The sequence below is a fragment of the Cherax quadricarinatus genome, chromosome 60 (assembly GCF_038502225.1).
Source record: "Cherax quadricarinatus isolate ZL_2023a chromosome 60, ASM3850222v1, whole genome shotgun sequence".
Taxonomy (NCBI): Eukaryota; Metazoa; Arthropoda; class Malacostraca; order Decapoda; family Parastacidae; genus Cherax; species Cherax quadricarinatus.
In genome coordinates this window covers 20,511,861-20,526,619 of record NC_091351.1, presented here as the reverse complement: position 1 = coordinate 20,526,619, position 14,759 = coordinate 20,511,861, and the positions used below count along the sequence as shown (strand labels likewise).

The 14,759-nt window shown below is 45.6% G+C and overlaps 1 protein-coding gene across 12 annotated transcripts in view; it reads left to right on the top strand.

Annotated features, from left to right (window-relative positions):
* Positions 1–14,759, top strand: part of LOC128694512 (E3 ubiquitin-protein ligase TRIM13-like) — a 221,962-nt gene that overhangs the window by 175,615 nt on the left and 31,588 nt on the right. The gene's annotated exons all lie outside the window — the stretch shown is intronic.

Sequence of the window (14,759 nt, the reverse complement as noted above, 5' to 3'; positions counted from 1 at the left end):
GTACCTTCCTTCCCTGTTCCCTCCCAAGTTTCTTCCTCTTCTGCCACCTCCCAGGTTTCTGCCTCTTCTGTCCCCTACCACGCTTCTCCAGTTCCCTCCACCCTTTCGCCCCCCCCTACCTTGGTACAGTCCACTACAGTTCCAATCTTTACTCATCCTCCCCCTCCCATTTCCAATATTGTCTCCCATACGACGTCTCTGAATTCTGAAACACTTGAAGCAATCTCTGAATATATTGCAGAGACCAAACCATCAATGGACACTGATCCACCCTCCGCTCCTTCTCTCTCCTCTACTCCATCTGCGCAACTCCTTTCTTCACAGCGCACCATTCCTTCGCTGCTTGAACGTTTTCCACTGCCTCCGCATGTGGACTTTTCTAACCCCTCTAGTCCGTAGGAACCCTTACCTGCGGATTTCAGGTATCTTTATCATTGCCAATCATGGCCTATTTACAGTGGAATATACGCGGCCTCAGGGGTAATCGGGGTGAGCTTCAGATGTTACTCTCCCAGTTTGCCCCTGTTGGTGTTTGCTTACAGGAACCAAAATTACACTCTGCTGTTATTTCTCCCATCTCAGGCTATAATTTATTGTATTCTTCAGATCCTTTTCCTGATGGGACCTTTAATGAAAGTGCCCTTCTTCTACGCACTGATATTCCGTACCATCATCTATTTGTTCATACTTCGCTGCATTACACAGCAGCCCGTATCCACTTACATAGGTGATATACGCTCTGTTCTTTATATCTCTCTCTTTCTCGGGCATTATCTATTCCGGATATTGCCTTTCTTGTTTCGTCATTACCGCCACCGATTCTGTTACTTGGAGATTTTAATGCCCACCATTTCCTCTGGGGGGTCTCACTGTGATTCCCGTGGAATTCAGTTAGAGGCTTTTCTTGCCACCCACCCCCTCCATGTTTTAAATACAGGTACTCACACCCATTTTGATCCTCGGACTCATACTCTCTCTTGCATTGATCTCTCAGTCTGCTCTTCCTCCGCCGCATTAGACTTCACTTGGTCTGTTCTCCCGGACTTACATGACAGTGATCATTTCCCAATCATTCTTACTTCCCCTTCATATTCGCCACCTCTTCGCACCCCACGCTGGCAATTTGATCGGGCAAATTGGAACCTTTACTCACACCTAACTGTTTTTAAAGAGGTTCCTTCTTCATCCTCCATCGATGAGCTTTTACACCTCTTCTCGTCCTCCGTTTTCACCGCAGCTTCTCATTCTATACCCCAAACTTTGGGCAGGCATTCTCAGAAATGCGTGCCTTGGTGGTCTCCTACTTGTGCTCGTGCAGTACGTTTGAAACGCTCTGCATGGGGCAGGTATCGGTACAATAGATCCACAGAGAGACTCCTTGATTTTAAACAGAAGCGTGCGATCGCTCGCCGTGTCATCCGTGATGCTAAACGCACTTGCTGGCGAGATTATGTTTCCACCATCACCTCTGCTTCCTCTATGAGTGCAGTCTGGAAAAAAGTACGAAAACTGAGTGGTAAATATTCTCCTGACCCGGCTCCTGTTCTGTGGGTTGCCGGTGTTGATATAGCAAACCCACTAGATGTTGCCAATGAAATTGGCAATCTGGTCCGTATTTCTCAGGGACTCCATCTATGCCCCTCATTTCTTTCCTCAAAGTCTGCCAGAGAGTTAGCACCCTTGGACTTTTCTTCTCTCAAAGAAGAACAGTATAATGTGCCTTTTACACTTCAAGAACTGGAGGCAACACTCTCAGCTTGTCCATAATCGGCAGCTGGGCCCGACGACATTCATATTCGTATGCTACAACATTTACATCAGTCAGCCCTTGCAGTCCTATTATGCCTTTACAATCTTATTTGGTCACAAGGAGTTTTTCCACAGCTGTGGAAATCTGCCATTGTTCTCCCTTTCCAAAAACCAGGCACTACGGGACATGAAACCTCCCACTGTCGTCCCATTGCTCTTACCAGTGCAGTTTGCAAAGTAATGGAACGCCTAGTAAATAGACGTTTAGTGTGGTATTTAGAGACACACAACAGTCTCTCCACTCATCAATATGGCTTTCGTAAGGGACGTTCTACCATAGACCCCTTACTACGCTTGGATACGTATGTTCGTAATGCCTTTGCGAATAACCACTCAGTTATTGCCATATTTTTTGACCTTGAGAAGGCATATGACACTACTTGGAGGTATAATATTTTAGCCCAAGCCCACTCCTTAGGCCTTCGAGGCAATCTACCATCCTTCCTTAAGAACTTTTTAACTGACAGGCATTTCCGTGTTCGGGTTAATAATGTGCTCTCCCCGGACTTTATCCAAGCTGAAGGTGTCTCCCAGGGATGTGTTCTGAGCACAACACTTTTTCTCCTTGCTATTAATGATTTGGCCTCTAGTCTTCCATCAAATATTTGGTCATCACTCTTATGTTGATGACTTCGCTATTGCCTGTGCAGGCGCTGACTCTCACCTCATTACAGTTTCTCTCCAACATGCAGTCGACCGTGTTTCCAATTGGGCCACCACACGTTGGTTTAAATTTTCCAGCACTAAAACCCACCAAATTTCTTTCACTAGACGCTCTGTCATCTCCGATCATCCTTTGTACCTCTATGGCTCCCGTATCCCTGAACGTGATACAGTCAAGTTTCTGGGCCTCCTCTTTGATCGTAGGTTATCCTGGAAACCTCACATTACCTCTCTGAAGGCAACTTGTCACAGCCGGCTGAACCTTCTTAAAACCCTTGCTTATCTTTCATGGGGGGCTGATCGTCGAACCCTCCTTCGCCTACATTCCACCCTTATTTTATCGAAACTTGATTATGGTGACCAGATCTATTCAGCGGCATCTCCTGCTACTCTCTCTAGCCTTAACCCCATTCATCACCAAGGATTACGTTTATGCCTTGGTGCTTTTCGCTCTTCCCCTGTCGAGAGCCTCTATGCAGAAGCGAACGTTCCATCCTTATCCGATTGCCGTGATGCCCATTGCCTGCGCTACTATGTACGCTCTCATGATCTCCGCAATCCTTCCATTTATAGAATGGTCACTGATATTAGTAGACATTCTTTATTTGTTCGCCGCCCCTGTTTACTCCATCCCTTCTCTCTTCGCCTTCATTCGCTCTTGTCTTCTCTTCAACTACCACCTTTCTATGTACATGTAGCATCTCACTTTTCCCTACCCCCTGGGAAGTTCCAGCTGTTCGAGTCTGTTCTTTCTCCCTCCCTTGCTCGAAAGCCCAACTGTCTATGGTCGCTTCCCGCTCTCTTTTTCTTGACCACTTTCACTCTCATTCTCATGCCATTGCTGTGTACACAGATGGCTCTAAGTCTTCTGACGGCGTAGGATTCGCAGCAGTGTTTCCGGACAGCGTCGTACAAGGGCATTTACTATCTTCGGCTAGTATTTTTACTGCTGAATTATATGCCATCCTTACAGCACTTATCCGTATTGCATCTATGCCTGTGTCATCATTTGTGGTTGTCTCAGACTCCCTTAGTGCTTTACAGGCTATACAAAAATTTGATACACCTCACCCCTTAGTCCTCCGTATCCAACTTTGGCTACGCCGCATCTTTACCAAGCATAAAGATATTGTTTTTTGTTGGGTCCCTGGTCATGTTGACGTACAGGGCAATGAACAGGCAGACACTGCTGCGCGGTCAGCAGTACATGACCTACCAGTTTCTTATACAGGTATTCCATTTACGGACTATTTTGCTGCAATATCTTCCCACCTTCACACCCGTTGGCAACAACGTTGGTCTACTATGCTCGGCAACAAACTTCAATCTATTAAACCGAGTATAGGTTACTGGCCGTCTTCTTATCACCAGTGTCGAGGTTGGGAGACTACTCTCTCCCGTCTTCGCATTGGCCATACTCGTCTTACTCATGGATATCTCATGGAGAGGCGTCTTGCTCCTCTCTGTGAGAATTGCCAAGCTCCATTATCAGTCAGCCACATTCTGTTGGACTGCCCACTTTATCAACGAGCACGCAGAATTTACCTCTGTCGTCGTCTTCGCTCCGCTGCTCTCTCTTTACCTTCCCTTCTCGCTGATGGACCCACCTTTCATCTGGACTCTCTCATTGACTTTTTGACAACAACTGACTTACTTCACAAATTCTGATACCTTCAGCCCTTTCTACTTCAATCTCTTGCTACCCTCTACCCCCGTACTATCCCCTGCCCCGCTGTTTTCTGTAACCTGCTGATCATCCCTCCTCCCTTCTGCCATCCAATACCTTCGCTTCCTCTTCAAGGGGGGCTCCTTGGCGTGGTGAAGAGGCTCTTGGTCTGAGGAATTAGACCTGTCGGTCTACTTCCTCAGACCGAACCTAATTACCCCCCAATCCCCCGTTCCCTATCCCATCCTCCCCATCCTCCCCTTTTTCCTTTCCTCCTCCTCCTCCCCACCCCTCCCTTTTGCCCTTCCGTTTTTGCCGTTTTTTTTTTTTTTTTTTTTTTTTTTTTTTTTTTTTTTTTTTTTTTTTTTTCCTCCTCCTCCTTCCCTTTTGCCCTTCCTCTTTTTGTCCTTTTTTCTCCCACAGGCACGCTAGTTCCTAGGTAGGGGAAAGGGTACCGGGGTCCATCCCATTCCGTTGAGGTTCTTGGCGGTGGCGTAGTTTGCCGTGGAATCTGGATTGCCTGGGGATGTCCTGATCCCTCTCCGGTATCCCGGAGGGTGGCTTTGGGTGTCTCTCGGGCGACGGGTGTATCTCTGGAAGCCACCTTTCGGATTCCGGGGGTGGTGGCCGAAGGAGGTATGCTTTGTGGTGGATTTCCGGCCGCCCTCTCTTTTGTCCACCGAGGTAGCTCGGCAGATGTGAGGTTGCTATCCCGGATTGCCGGTTTACTGGCATGATGGGTAGGGTATGGCACGGGTTCCATGCTGCATCTGCGCTACTTGCGGTGCTGAGGTCCTCTTGGGCGCGGAGGGAGATTTCTGGCCCTTTCATTCCTCCTAGGAACTATCCCTCCCCGGTCCCCCCTTTTTTTATTCTTTTTTTTATTTTTATTTTCTTTTCTTCTTTCTTTTTTTTTCTTAAAAACAAAAAGAAAGAAGTAACCTAACCATGGCAGCCCTAGTCCATGAACCTGCTACCCCCGGGCCCCTTCTTGATACCGCACCCCGTTCTGACCCCGCCTCGTCTTTGGACCACTCTTCGGACACTCCTCATGCCTCTGTACCTCTTGCCGGTGCTGTTTCCTCACCCGCTTCAGGTACTGAGGCCTCGACTGACTCCTTCGATTTATCTGACCTTCGCTCTCCTCTGACTATGCTTCCGGCCTCTCCCTCTATGGTGCGGCAATTTTCGAATCGCCGGCCCGTTCCACGTCGGACCAACTCTGGTCCCACGCCTAAACGCCAACGACAATTACCTGCTGATGATACTTCTCCACCTTCTCGTTCTTCTCAGAAAAGATCGACACGTCCTTCACTACCTTTCCACGCTCAGTTTCAGACTGCACAATGGACTAAATTCTTCACTTTACGACCGACTTCCTCTACTGCCTATCTTTCTGACCACAGTATTGGCAAGGCACTCCTACGCCATGTTGGTAAAGATATTTCTTTTCATGCTCTTAAGAGCGGTACGCGCATCATCACCGTACAGAATGCTACCCAGGCTCATGAGCTTTCTCGTCTTTCCCATATCGATACTGTTCCTGTCACTATTGAAAAGCATCATTCCCTCAATTCTTGTAGTGGTACCGTCATTCTGCCCCATACCATAGTTCAACAAAATTTCCAGACATGTGGCACTGACATTCTTGAACAGCTGGAACTCCAAGATCTCCCAATCCTCAAGGTAGACACTTACGTTCTTCCTGCCCGCGGGCGGAGACGATACCCTAGCAATGTGGCTCGTTTAACTTTTGACAGCCGTGAACTCCCATCCTCAGTTTATGTAGCAGGACATCGGTTACAAGTTCGAAAGGTGATCCCTACACCGCAACAGTGTAGAAATTGCTGGCGATTTGGCCATCCAGCGAAATATTGCAGATCTATCGCCGAATGCCCAGTCTGTGGTGCCGATGACCATTCTAATACGTCTTGCAATCGACCTCCCTCTTGCCTTAATTGTCATGAGGCTCACCCTTCGTACTCTCGCCATTGTCAAGTCTACTTAAACGAGCGGGAAATCCGTTACCTCAAAGAGGCAGAAGGTCTCCCTTATGCCATGGCAGTTTCTCATCTCCGCCTCCAAGGGAGACTACCTCGTGTTTCTTATTCCCGTGTTTCAAAACGTCCCCCCACTTCTGGTATCCCATCTTCTGCACCCACCTCTGTGGTTACCTCTCCCATAGTCACTCCTGTAGCTAATTCTTTTGCTGTCCTCGGCTCAGACGTCCCTACTTCAACGTCTCAGTCTGATCTCGCTTCTTCGTGTTCTCTCTCACAAGCCTCAGTAGCGACGAGATCTCGTATGACACCTCCTCCCAATCGTCCCTCTACTTCTCAAAAGTCAAAAAAAGGTCCGTTAACACCTCCTACCCATCTTCCACCTCCTCATTTTCCCTTCCCTGTCTCTGTACCTGGTTCTCCCCCTCTCACTGGCTCTGTTACAAGTGTAGAGGTTCACCCTCCTCCTCGTACTGTACCTTCCTCCCCTGTTCCCTCCCAAGTTTCTTCCTCTTCTGCCACCTCCCAGGTTTCTGCCTCTTCTGTCCCCTTCCACGCTTCTCCAGTTCCCTCCACCCTTTCGCCCCCCCCCCTACCTTGGTACAGTCCATTACAGTTCCAATCTTTACTCATCCTCCCCCTACCATTTCCAATATTGTCTCCCATACGACGTCTCTGAATTCTGAAACACTTGAAGCAATCTCTGAATATATTGCAGAGACCAAACCATCAATGGACACTGATCCACCCTCCGCTCCTTCTCTCTCCTCTACTCCATCTGCGCAACTCCTTTCTTCACAGCGCACCGTTCCTTCGCTGCTTGAACGTTTTCCACTGCCTCCGCATGTGGACTTTTCTAACCCCTCTAGTCCGTAGGAACCCTTACCTGCGGATTTCAGGTATCTTTATCATTGCCAATCATGGCCTATTTACAGTGGAATATACGCGGCCTCAGGGGTAATCGGGGTGAGCTTCAGATGTTACTCTCCCAGTTTTCCCCTGTTGGTGTTTGCTTACAGGAACCAAAATTACACTCTGCTGTTATCTCTCCCATCTCAGGCTATAATTTATTGTATTCTTCAGATCCTTTTCCTGATGGGACCTTTAATGAAAGTGCCCTTCTTCTACGCACTGATATTCCGTACCATCAGCTATTTGTTCATACTTCGCTGCATTACACAGCAGCCCGTATCCACTTGCATAGGTGGTATACGCTCTGTTCTTTATATCTCTCTCCTTCTCGGGCATTATCTATTCCGGATATTGCCTTTCTTGTTTCGTCATTACCACCACCGATTCTGTTACTTGGTGATTTTAATGCCCACCATTTCCTCTGGGGGGGGGGTCTCACTGTGATTCCCGTGGCATTCAGTTAGAGGCTTTTCTTGCCACCCACCCCCTCCATGTTTTAAATACAGGTACTCACACCCATTTTGATCCTCGGACTCACACTCTCTCTTGCATCGATCTCTCAGTCTGCTCTTCCTCCGCCGCATTAGACTTCACTTGGTCTGTTCTTCCGGACTTACATGACAGCGATCATTTCCCAATCATTCTTACTTCCCCTTCATATTCACCACCTCTTCGCATCCCACGCTGGCAATTTGATCAGGCAAATTGGAACCTTTACTCACACCTAACTGTTTTTAGAGAGGTTCCTTCTTCGTCCTCCATCGATGAGCTTTTACACCTCTTCTCGTCCTCCGTTTTAACCGCAGCTTCTCATTCTATACCCCAAACTTCGGGCAGGCATTCTCAGAAATGCGTGCCTTGGTGGTCTCCTGCTTGTGCTCGTGCAGTACGTTTGAAACGCGCTGCATGGGGCAGGTACCGGTACAATAGAACCACAGAGAGACTTCTTGATTTTAAGCAGAAGCGTGCGATCGCTCGCCGTGTCATCCGTGACGCTAAACGCACTTGCTGGCGAGATTATGTCTCCACCATCACCTCTGCTTCCTCTATGAGTGCAGTCTGGAAAAAAGTACGAAAACTGAGTGGTAAATATTCTCCTGACCCGGCTCCTGTTCTGCGGGTTGCCGGTGTTGATATAGCAAACCCACTAGATGTTGCCAATGAAATTGGCAATCATCTGGTCCGTATTTCTCAGGGACTCCATCTATGCCCCTCATTTCTTTCCTCAAAGTCTGCCAGAGAGTTAGCACCCTTGGACTTTTCTTCTCTCAGAGAAGAACAGTATAATGTGCCTTTTACACTTCAAGAACTGGAGGCAACACTCTCAGCTTGCCGATCATCGGCAGCTGGGCCCGACGACATTCATATTCGTATGCTACAACATTTACATCAGTCAGCCCTTGCAGTCCTATTACGCCTTTACAATCTTATTTGGTCACAAGGAGTTCTTCCACAGCTGTGGAAATCCGCCATTGTTCTCCCTTTCCGCAAACCAGGCACTACGGGACATGAAACCTCCCACTATCGTCCCATTGCTCTTACCAGTGCAGTTTGCAAAGTGATGGAACGCCTAGTAAATAGACGTTTAGTGTGGTATTTAGAGACACACAACAGTCTCTCCACTCGTCAATATGGCTTTCGTAAGGGACGTTCTACCATAGACCCCTTACTACGCTTGGATACGTATGTTCGTAATGCCTTTGCGAATAACCACTCAGTTATTGCCATATTTTTTGACCTTGAGAAGGCATATGACACAACTTGGAGGTATAATATTTTAGCCCAAGCCCACTCCTTAGGCCTTCGAGGCAATCTACCATCCTTCCTTAAGAACTTTTTAACTGACAGGCATTTCCGTGTTCGGGTTAATAATGTGCTCTCCCCGGACTTTATCCAAGCTGAAGGTGTCCCCCAGGGATGTGTTCTGAGCACAACACTTTTTCTCCTTGCTATTAATGATTTGGCCTCTAGTCTTCCATCAAATATTTGGTCATCACTCTATGTTGATGACTTCGCTATTGCCTGTGCAGGCGCTGACTGTCACCTTATTACAGTTTCTCTCCAGCATGCAGTCGACCGTGTTTCCAATTGGGCCACCACACGTGGGTTTAAATTTTCCAGCACTAAAACCCACCAAATTACTTTCACTAGACGCTCTGTCATCTCCGATCATCCTTTGTACCTCTATGGCTCCCGTATCCCTGAACGTGATACAGTCAAGTTTCTGGGCCTCCTCTTTGATCGTAGGTTATCCTGGAAACCTCACATTACCTCTCTGAAGGCAACTTGTCACAGCCGGCTGAACCTTCTTAAAACCCTTGCTCATCTTTCATGGGGAGCTGATCGTCGAACCCTCCTTCGCCTACATTCCACCCTTATTTTATCGAAACTTGATTATGGTGACCAGATCTATTCAGCGGCATCTCCTGCTACTCTCTCTAGCCTTAACCCCATTCATCACCAAGGATTACGTTTATGCCTTGGTGCTTTTCGCTCTTCCCCTGTCGAGAGCCTCTATGCAGAAGCGAACGTTCCATCCTTATCCGATCGCCGTGATGCCCATTGCCTTCGCTACTATGTACGCTCTCATGATCTCCGCAATCCTTCCATTTATAGAATGGTCACTGATATTAGTAGACATTCTTTATTTGTTCGCCGCCCCTGTTTACTCCGTCCCTTCTCTCTTCGCCTTCATTCGCTCTTGTCTTCTCTTCAATTACCACCTTTCTATGTACATGTAGCATCTCACTTTTCCCTACCCCCCTGGGAAGTTCCAGCTGTTCGAGTCTGTTCTTTCTCTCTCCCTTGCTCGAAAGCCCAACTGTCTACGGTCGCTTCCCGCTCTCTTTTTCTTGACCACTTTCACTCTCATTCTCATGCCATTGCTGTGTACACAGATGGCTCTAAGTCTTCTGACGGCGTAGGATTCGCAGCAGTGTTTCCGGACAGCATCGTACAAGGGCATTTACTATCTTCGGCTAGTATTTTTACTGCTGAATTGTATGCCATCCTTACAGCACTTATCCGTATTGCATCTATGCCTGTGTCATCATTTGTGGTTGTCTCAGACTCCCTTAGTGCTTTACAGGCTATACAGAAATTTGATACACCTCACCCCTTAGTCCTCCGTATCCAACTTTGGCTACGCCGCATCTTTACCAAGCATAAAGATATTGTTTTTTGTTGGGTCCCTGGTCATGTTGACGTACAGGGCAATGAACAGGCAGACACTGCTGCGCGGTCAGCAGTACATGACCTACCAGTTTCATGTAGAGGTATTCCATTTACGGACTATTTTGCTGCAATATCTTCCCAACTTCACACCCGTTGGCAACAACGTTGGTCTACTATGCTCGGCAACAAACTTCAATCTATTAAACCGAGTATAGGTTACTGGCCGTCTTCTTATCACCAGTGTCGAGGTTGGGAGACTACTCTCTCCCGTCTTCGCATTGGCCATACTCGTCTTACTCATGGATATCTCATGGAGAGGCGCCCTGCTCCTCTCTGTGAGAATTGCCAAGTTCCATTATCAGTCAGCCACATTCTGTTGGACTGCCCACTTTATCAACGAGCACGCAGAATTTACCTCCGTCGTCGTCTTCGCTCTGCTGCTCTCTCTTTACCTTCCCTTCTCGCTGATGGACCCACCTTTCATCCAGACTCTCTCATTGACTTTTTGACAACAACTGACTTACTTCACAAATTCTGATACCTTCAGCCCTTTCTACTTCAATCTCTTGCTACCCTCTACCCCCGTACTATCCCCTGCCCCGCTGTTTTCTGTAACCTACTGATCATCCCTCCTCCCTTCTGCCATCCAATACCCTCGCTTCCTTCCCTACCCTGCAGCGCTGTATAGCCCTTGTGGCTTAGCGCTTCTTTTTTTTCATTATAATAATAATAATAATTAATCCGTGTAGGACACCCCAAAGTATGAAAAAAAAATTGTTTTTACCACATGAAATATTAATTTTAATACACACAAACTGAAGAAGACATGCACAGTTACATGACACTTACCTTTATTGAAGATCTGTTGATGACTGATGGGATGGGAGGAGGGGAGAGTGTTGATGGTCTTAATGTTTAGAAGGGGAATCCCCTTCCATTAGGACTTGAGGTGGCAAGTCCTTTTCTGGGGTTACTTCCCTTCCCTTTATATCTCTCAAACCAACCTTTGCTGGCCTTAAATTCACTCACATCACCACTAGTTGCTGGCATTTTTTTAATTAAATTGTCATGCAACTTCCTAGCCTTTTCACATATGATCGCTTGAGAGATGCTATCTCCTGCTATCTGTTTTTCGTTTACCCACACCAATAACAGTCTCTCAACATCTTCGAGTACTTGCGATCTCAGTTTCGAAAACATAGTTGCACCTTTGGCAAGAATAGCTTCCTTGATTGCCGTTTTCTTGGCCACAATAGTAGAGATGGTTGATTGGGGTTTTGTGTACAACCTGGCCAGCTCGGAGACACGCACTCCACTTTCATACTTAGCAATGATCTCTTTCTTCATATCCATAGTAATTCTCACCCTTTTTGCTGTAGGGTTGGCACTAGAAGTTTTCTTGGGGCCCATGGTGACTTATTTTGCAGGTGCAATCACTAAAAAGGCTGTGATAATATGAAATGTTCTGATTGTATGCTTGGAAGCGACTGCGGTGGCTGGCTGGCTTGTAAACACTGGCCAGAAGTGGACGTGTCTCAGACGGAACTAATAGTGTTGGTCGAGTTTTTTAGCGCTAGTCGAGGCAAAAATTTTGTGTTAAAATGTATCGCTAGTCGGATTTATCGTTAATCGATGCCATCGTTGGTCGAGGGTCCACTGTATATACATCTTATGAGGTACCGTGTTTGACGTATATATACTCATAAATTCTAACGGCTTCAAATCAAGCAGGAGAAAGCTGGTAGGCCCACATGTGAGAGAATGGGTCTGTGTGGTCAGTGTGCACCATATAAAAAAATCCTGGAGCACGCAGTGCATAATGAGAAAAAAAAAACTCCCGACCGTTTTTTTTTAATTAAAATGCCGACTTTGTGGTCTATTTTCGTATAGTATTTATGGTTGTATTCTCGTTTTCGTGGTCTCATTTGATAGAATGGAAAACATATTATAGAAATAGAGGTGATTTTGATTAATTTTACTATAAAAAGAACCTGGAAATGGAGCTCAAAGTAGGGGAAATGTTTGATTTTTGCCAATGTTCAAAAGTAAACAAATGGTGTCATTGTCCAATAAATGTCCAACTAGCCATTCTGATATGCAGTCATGAATGGGTTGATGTTATTTATACAATTTTTACAGTATTGCAGTAGTCTGCATAATAGTAAGTCTTCTATTTTTTGTTTGAATAGAAATTCAAAATAGAAAGCAAGAATTATATCAGAGGGGCCTGGAGACATGACTGATGAACAAAGAATATGTTATTTTAGAGCCAGGAATGTCTGCATTGTTCATTCTGGACCTTATTTTGAAATTGTCATATTTTTTAATTTTCATGAAATTGACAAAATTGCAAATTTCTGACCACATTATTGGGTAGTTGAAATCAGTAAATGGGCAGTTTCTTGTACTCAATCGATAGAAAAAATGGAGTTCTAAAGAAATAGCTATGAGTTTGGTCGACAGGAACAACGGAATTAGCTGAAAATAGGGCTCAAAGTGGGCAAAATCGCTGATTTGTAAATGTCGCCGAGGTCGCTAACTTTGCGAGAGCATAATTCCGTCAGTTTTCCATCAAATTTCGTTTTTTTGGTGTCATTACAATCGGGAAAAGATTCTCTCTCATTTCATAAGAAAAAATTATTTTTTTTTTAAATTTTGCGACACCAGGAGACACCTCAGGATTGGGGGTTGCAACAGTCAAGGGGTTCATGATACTCAGCATGGATTCACGAGAGGCCGTTCTTGTCTAACTAATTTATTAACTTTCTTCAGTAAAGCTTTTGAGGCTGTTGATCATGATAAAGAATTTTATATTATTTACTTAGATTTTAGTAAGGCTTTTGATAGAGTACTGCACCAGAGACTGTTAAAGAAAGTGGCAGCTCATGGCATTTGGGGAAAAGTGCTCTCATGGATCGAGTCATGGCTCACAGACAGGAAGCAGAGAGTGTCCATAAATGGGGTTAAATCCAAGTGGGGATCTGTAACAAGTGGCGCTCCACAGTGATCAGTCTTGGGCCCGTTGTTTATAATACAGTGGTCCCTCGATAATCATAGGGCTCAAGAGTCGTACTTTTCAGAAATCGTAGCAATATTTTCATAAAAACATGGGCTCGCTAATCGTAGATTGACTCACACAAATAGTAGTTTATCTGGGACAGGTACACACAGCCCTGAGCTGCCTCACACTCCATTCCCAGCCAGTGTGCCATTGTTTATCAGTGAGTGAGGATGATCCCACGAGTTCATACGATACATTTCATAATATTCCATTCGTTTTAGTGTTTGCAACTGCTAAATAAGTCACCATGGCTCCAAAGAAAGCTTCTAGTGCCCAGCCCTTTGGTAAAGAATGTGAGAAACACATATAATTTAAGAAAAAGTTAGTAGAAAAATATGAAGGTGGTGGTGGTAGAGTGGAAGCAGTTGTGATAGTGGTAGAGGGTGGTAGTGATGATGGTAGCAGTTGTAATAGTGGTAGAAGGTGGTAGTGATGGTGGTAGCAGTTGTAATAGTGGTAGAAGGTGGTAGTGATGGTGGTAGCAGTTGTAATAGTGGTAGAAGGTGGTAGCAGTTGTAATAGTGGTAGAAGGTGGTAGCAGTTGTAATAGTGTGTTGTGATAGAAACACAGGCCTTATCTCTAGGCTTTATTGAACATAGAATCTTCATAGTACTTCTGCAACAACAAAATATAATGACTAGTACATCTAATAATGGCTTCTACAGGGATGGTGATGTCTTGCATATGTCAAGAGAAAAGTTATAACTACAGGCCACATATTTAAACTCACCATGTAATCTGCATCGGTGATAAATGGATAAAGTAGGAGAGAATCACACACCATATGTTGGTGCCCATGACGCACACCAAACTGTTGTTGTTGTTAAGGGCCCCTAGAGGTGGTGCAGTATTATCCTGCTGCTGCTCCCCACAGGACCAGTATCACTACATAGTGGTAGAAGGTGGTAGCAGTTGTAATAGTGGTAGAAGGTGGTAGTGATGGTGGCAGCAGTTGTAATAGTGGTAGAAGGTGGTAGTGATGGTGGTAGCAGTTGTAATAGTGGTAGAAGGTGGTAGTGATGGTGGTAGAGGGTGTCTTCTTCAGGGATTCAGCAATTCTACCAACTCCTCCAATGTTGTTGGAGTTATATAGGGCTACAGAAAACACCACCGCCTCAGCTGCTGCTTCACCACCATTATGGACAGCTTACTTTCAGTTGCCCCTATATACCCAACAACAACACAACACAACACAACAGAACACCTATTGTGACATACATAATGACTTATTTAATTCATTCTAGAGTATATTCCATGTTTCTATGTTATTAATATTGTTTATTATGTCATATTAGTCGAATTGTGATAGATAAATAAGCTGTAGAGTTGATATTACTGTCATATTCTCCAACAAAAAACTTGATAAATTAGACACATGTGCAACTCTTGGATATCTTTATTGAGGAGACGTTTCGCCACACAGTGGCTTCATCAGTCCATACAAAGGAGAATCTTGAAGAACAGGAGGAGAAT